Source organism: Panulirus ornatus, chromosome 14 (genome assembly GCF_036320965.1).
Source record: "Panulirus ornatus isolate Po-2019 chromosome 14, ASM3632096v1, whole genome shotgun sequence".
NCBI lineage: Eukaryota > Metazoa > Arthropoda > Malacostraca > Decapoda > Palinuridae > Panulirus > Panulirus ornatus.
This window is the reverse complement of record NC_092237.1, coordinates 24,562,040-24,568,426: the sequence shown is the minus strand read 5'-3', so window position 1 is coordinate 24,568,426 and position 6,387 is coordinate 24,562,040.

Below are 6,387 nucleotides of genomic sequence, written 5' to 3'. Positions count from 1 at the left end.
TCCAATTTGGTCTCCCACTTCTCGTTCCCTCCACCTCCGACACATATATCCTCTTGGTCAATCTTTCCTCACTCATTCTCTCCATATGCCCAAACCATTTCAAAACACCCTCTTCTGCTCTCTCAACCAAGCTCTTTTTATTTCCACACATCTCTCACACCCTTACGTTACTTACTCGATCAAACCACCTCACACAACACATTGTCCTCAAACATCTCATTTCCATCACATCCACCCTCCTGCGCACAGCTCTATCCATAGCACACGCCTCGCAAAAATACCACGTTGTTGGAACCACTATTCCTTCACACATACCCATTTTTGCTTTCCGAGATAATGTTCTCGACTTCCACACATTCTTCAAGGCTCCCAGGATTTTCGCCCCCTCCCCCACCCTATGATCCACTTCCGCTTCCATGGTTCCATCCGCTGCCAGATCCACTCCAAGATATCTAAAACACTTTACTTCCTCCAATTTTTCTCCATTCAAACTTACCTCCCAATTGACTTGACTCACAACCATACTGTACCTAATAACCTTGCTCTTATTCACATTTATTCTTAACTTTCTTCTTTCACACACTTTACCAAACTCAGTCACCAGCTTCTGCAGTTTCTCACATGAATCAGCCACCAGCGCTGTATCATCAGCGAACAACAACTGACTCACTTCCCAAGCTCTCTCATCCACAACAGACTTCATACTTGCCCCTCTTTCCAAAACTCTTGCATTCACCTCCCTAACAACCCCATCCATAAACAAATTAAACAACCATGGAGACATCACACACCCGTGCCGCAAACCTACATTCACTAAGAACCAATCACTTTCCTCTCTTCCTACACGTAAACATGCCTTACATCCTCGATAAAAACTTTTCACTGCTTCTAACAACTTGACTCCCACACCATATATTCTTAATACCTTCCACAGAGCATCTCTATCAACTCTATCATATGCCTTCTCCAGATCGATAAATGCTACATACAAATCCATTTGCTTTTCTAAGTATTTCTCACATACATTCTTCAAAGCAAACACCTGATCCACACATCCTCTACCACTTCTGAAACCACACTGCTCTTCCCCAATGTGATGCTCTGTACATGCCTTCACCCTCTCAATCAATACCCTCCCATATAATTTAACAGGAATACTCAACAAACTTATACCTCTGTAATTTGAGCACTCACTCTTATCCCCTTTGCCTTTGTACAATGGCAATATGCACGCATTCCGCCAATCCTTAGGCACCTCATCATGAGTCATATATACATATAATAACCTTTCCAACAAGTCAGTAATACAGTCACCCCATTTTTTAATATATTCTACTGCAATACCATCCAAACCTGCTGCCTTGCCGGCTTTCATCTTCCGAAAAGCTTGTACTACCTCTTCTCTGTTTACCAAATCATTTTCCATAACCCTCTCACTTTGCACACCACCTCGACCAAAACACCCTATATCTGCCACTCTATCATCAAACACATTCAACAAACCTTCAAAATACTCACTCCATCTCTTTCTCACATCACCACTACTTGTTATCACCTACCCATTTGCGCCCTTCACTGAAGTTCCCATTTGCCCCCTTGTCTTACGCACTTTATTTACCTCCTTCCAGAACATCTTTTTAGTTTCCCTAAAATTTAAAGATACTCTCTCATCCCAACTCTCATTTGCACTCTTTTTCACCTCTTGCACCTTTCTCTTGACCTCCTGTCTCTTTCTTTTTTACATCTCCCACTCAATTGCATTTTTTCCCTGCAAAAATCGTCCAAATGCCTCTCTCTCTTCTCTTTCACTAATAATCTTACTTCTTCATTCCACCACTCACTACCCTTTCTAATCAACCCACATCCCACTCTTCTCATGCCACAAGCATCTTTTGCGCAATCCATCACTGACTCCCTAAATACATCCCATTCCTCCCCCACTCCCCTTACTTCCATTGTTCTCACCTTTTTCCATATATATACATATAGATATATATATATATATATATATATATATATATATATATATATATATATATATATATATATATATATATATAAATATATATACATTGTCCCTGAGGATAGGGGAGAAAGAATACTTCCCAAGTATTCCCTGCGTGTCGTAGAAGGCGACTAAAAGGGGAGGAGCGGGGGGCTGAAAACCCTCCCCTTACGCTTTGTTTTTTCCTTCTTTCTTTTTTTTTTGTTTTTTTTTTCAAAAGAGGGAACAGACAAGGGGGCCAGGTGAGGATATTCCCTTAAAGGCCCAGTCCTCTGTTCTTAACGGTACCTCGCTGATGCGGGAAATGGTGAATAGCATGAAAAAAAAATATATACATATATATATATATATATATATATATATATATATATATATATATATATATATATATATATATGTATATATATATGTATATATATATATATATATATATATATATATATATATATATATATATATATATATATATATATATATATATATATATATATATATATATATATATATATATATATATATATATATATATATTTATATATATATATATATATATATATATATATATATATATATATATATATATATATATATATATATTTGTCTATTTATTTTGCTTTTCCGCTGTCTCCTGCGTTTGCGAGGTAGCGCAAGGAAACAGACGAAAGAAATGGCCCAACCCAACCACATACACATGTATATACATACACGTCCACACACGCAAATATACATACCTATACATCTAAATGTACACATATATATACACACACAGACACATGCATATATACCCATGCACACAATTCACACTGTCTGCCTTTATTCATTCCCTTCGCCACCTCGCCACACATGGAATAGTATCCCCCTCACCTCTCATGTGTGCGAGGTAGCGCTAGGAAAAGACAACAAAGGCCCCATTCGTTCACCCTCAGTCACTAGCTGTCATGCAATAACGCCCGAAACCACAGCTCCCTTTCCACATCAGGCCCCACACAACTTTCCATGGTTTACCCCAGACGCTTCACATGCCCTGATTCAATCCACTGACAGCAGGTCAACCCCGGTATACCATATCGATCAAATTCACTCTATTCCTTTCCCGCCTTTCACCTTCATGCATGTTCAGGCCCCGACCACTCGAAATCTTTTTCACTCCATCTTTCCACCTCCAATTTGGTCTCGCACTTCTCCTCGTTCCCTCCACCTCTGACACATATATCCTCTTGGTCAATCTTTCCTCACTCATTCTCTCCATGTGCCCAAACCATTTCAAAACACCCTCTTCTGCTCTCTCAACCACGCTCTTTTTATTTCCACACATCTCTCTTACCCTTACATTACTTACTCGATCAAACCACCTCACACCACACATTGTCCTCAAACATCTCATTTCCAGCACATCCACCCGCCTGCGCACAACTCTATCCATCACCCACGCCTCGCAACCATACAACATTGTTGGAACCACTATTCCTTCAAACATAACCATTTTTTGCTTTCCGAGATAATGTTCTCGACTTCCACACATTCTTCAAGGCTCCCAGGATTTTCGCCCACTCCCCCACCTTATGATTCACTTCCGCTTCCATCGTTCCATCCGGTGCCAGATCCACTCCCAGATATCTAAAACACTTTACTTCCTCCAGTTGTTCTAAATTCAAACTTACCTCCCAATTGAATTGACCCTCAACCCTACTGTACATAATAACCTTGCTCTTATTCACATTTACTCTTAACTTTCTTCTTTCACATATATTACCAAACTCAGTCACCACCTTCTGCAGTTTCTCATATGAATCAGCCACCAGCGCTGTATCATCAGCGAACAACAACTGACTCACTTCCCAAGCTCTCTCATCCACGCCAGACTTCATACTTGCCCCTCTTTCCAAAACTCTTGCATTCACCTCCCTAACAACCCCATCCATAAACAAATTAAACAACCATGGAGACATCACACACCCCTGCCGCAAACCTACATTCACTGAGAACCAATCAGTTTCCTCTCCTCCTACATGTGCACATGCCTTACATCCTCGATAAAAACATTTCACTGCTTCTAACAACTTGCCTCCCACACCATATATTTTTAATACCTTCCACAGAGAATCTCTACCAACTCTATCATATGCCTTCTCCAGATCCATAAATGCTACATACTAATCCATTTGTTTTTCTAAGTATTTCTCACATACATTCTTCAAAGCAAACACCTGATCCACACATCCTCTACCACTTCTGAAACCACACTGCTCTTCCCCAATCTGATTCTTTGTACATGCCTTCACCCTCTCAGTCAATACCCTCCCATATAATTTACCAGGAATACTCAACAAACTTATAACTCTGTAATTTGAGCACTCACTCTTATCCCCTTTGCCTTTGTACAATGACACTATGCACGCATTCCGCCAATCCTCAGGCACCTCACCATGAGTCATACATACATTAAATAACCTTACCAACCAGTCAACAATACAGTCGCCCCCTTTTTTAATAGATTCCAATGCAATACCATCCAAACCTTCTGCCTTGCCGGCTTTCATCTTCCGCAAAGCTTTTACTACCTCTTCTCTGTTTAACAAATAATTTTCCCTAACTCTCTCACTTTGCACACTACCTCGACCAAAACACCCTATATCTGCCACTGTATCATCAAACACATTCAACAAACCTTCAAAATACTCACTCCATCTCCTTCTCACATCACCACTACTTGTTATCACCTCCCCATTTGCGCCCTACACTGAAATTCCCATTTGTTCCCTTGTCTTACGCACTTTATTTACCTCCTTCCAGAACATCTTTTTATTCTCCCTAAAATTTAATGATGCTCTCTCACCCAACTCATATTTGCCCTCTTTTGCGCCTCTTGCACCTTTCTCTTGACCTCCTGTCTGTTTCTTTTATACATCTCCCACTCAATTGCCACATTACTCACCTTTGCATTCAAATCACCAATCACTATAACCCTTTCTTTTTTTTTTGCACGTGTAGGAAGAAAGGAAAGTGATTGGTTCTCAGTGAATGTAGGGTTACGGCAGGGGTGTGTGATGTCTCCATGGTTGTTTAATTTGTTTATGGATCGGGTTGTTAGGGAGGTGAATGCAATAGTTTTGGAAAGAGGGGCAAGTATGAAGTCTGTTGGGGATGAGAGAGCTTGGCAAGTGAGTCAGTTGTTGTTCGCTGATTATACAGCGCTAGTGGATGATTCATGTGAAAAACTGCAGAAGCTGGTGACTGAGTTTGGTAAAGTGTGTGAAAGAAGAAAATTAATAGAAAATGTGAATAAGAGCAAGGTTATTAGGTACAGTAGGGTTGAGGGTCAAGTCAATTGGGAGGTAAATTTGAATGGAGAAAAACATGAGGAAGTAAACTGTTTTAGATATCTGGGAGTGGATCTGTCAGCGGATGGAACCTTGGAAGCGGAGGTGAATCATAGGGTGGGGGAGTGGGCGAAAATTCTGGGAGCCTTGAAGAATGTGTGGAAGTCGAGAACATTATCTCGGAAAGCAAAAATGAGTATGTTTGAAGGAATAGTGGTTCCAACAATGTTGTATGGTTGCGAGGCGTGGGCTATGGATAGAGTTGTTCGCAGGAGGATGGATGTGCTGGAAATGAGATGTTTGAGGACAATGTGTCGTGTGAGGTGGTTTGGTCGAGTAAGTAACGTAAGGGTAAGAGAGATGTGTGGAAATAAAAAGAGCGTGGTTGAGAGAGCAGAAGAGGGTGTTTTGAAATGGTTTGGGCACATGGAGAGAATGAGTGAGGAAAGATTGACCAAGAGGATATATGTGTCGGAGGTGGAGGGAACGAGGAGAAGAGGGAGACCAAATTGGAGGTGGAAAGATGGAGTGAAAAAGATTTTGTGTGATCGGGGCCTGAACATGCAGGAGGGTGAAAGGAGGGCAAGGAATAGAGTGAATTGGAGCGATGTGGTATACCGGGGTTGACGTGCTGTCAGTGGATTAAATCGGGGCATGTGAAGCGTCTGGGGTAAACCATGGAAAGCTGTGTAGGTATGTATATTTTGCGTGTGTGGACGTATGTATACACATGTGTATGGGGGGGGTTGGGCCATTTCTTTCGTCTGTTTCCTTGCGCTACCTCGCAAACGCGGGAGACAGCGACAAAGAAAAAAAAAGAAAAAAAAAAAAAAAAAATATATATATATATATATATATATATATATATATATATATATATATATATATATATATATATATAAATATATATATATATATATACATATATATACATATAAATATATATATATATATATATATATATTTTTTTTTTTTTTTTTCATACTATTCGCTATTTCCCGCAATAGCGAGGTAGCGTTAAGAACAGAGGACTGGGCCTTTGAGGGAATATCCTCACCTGGA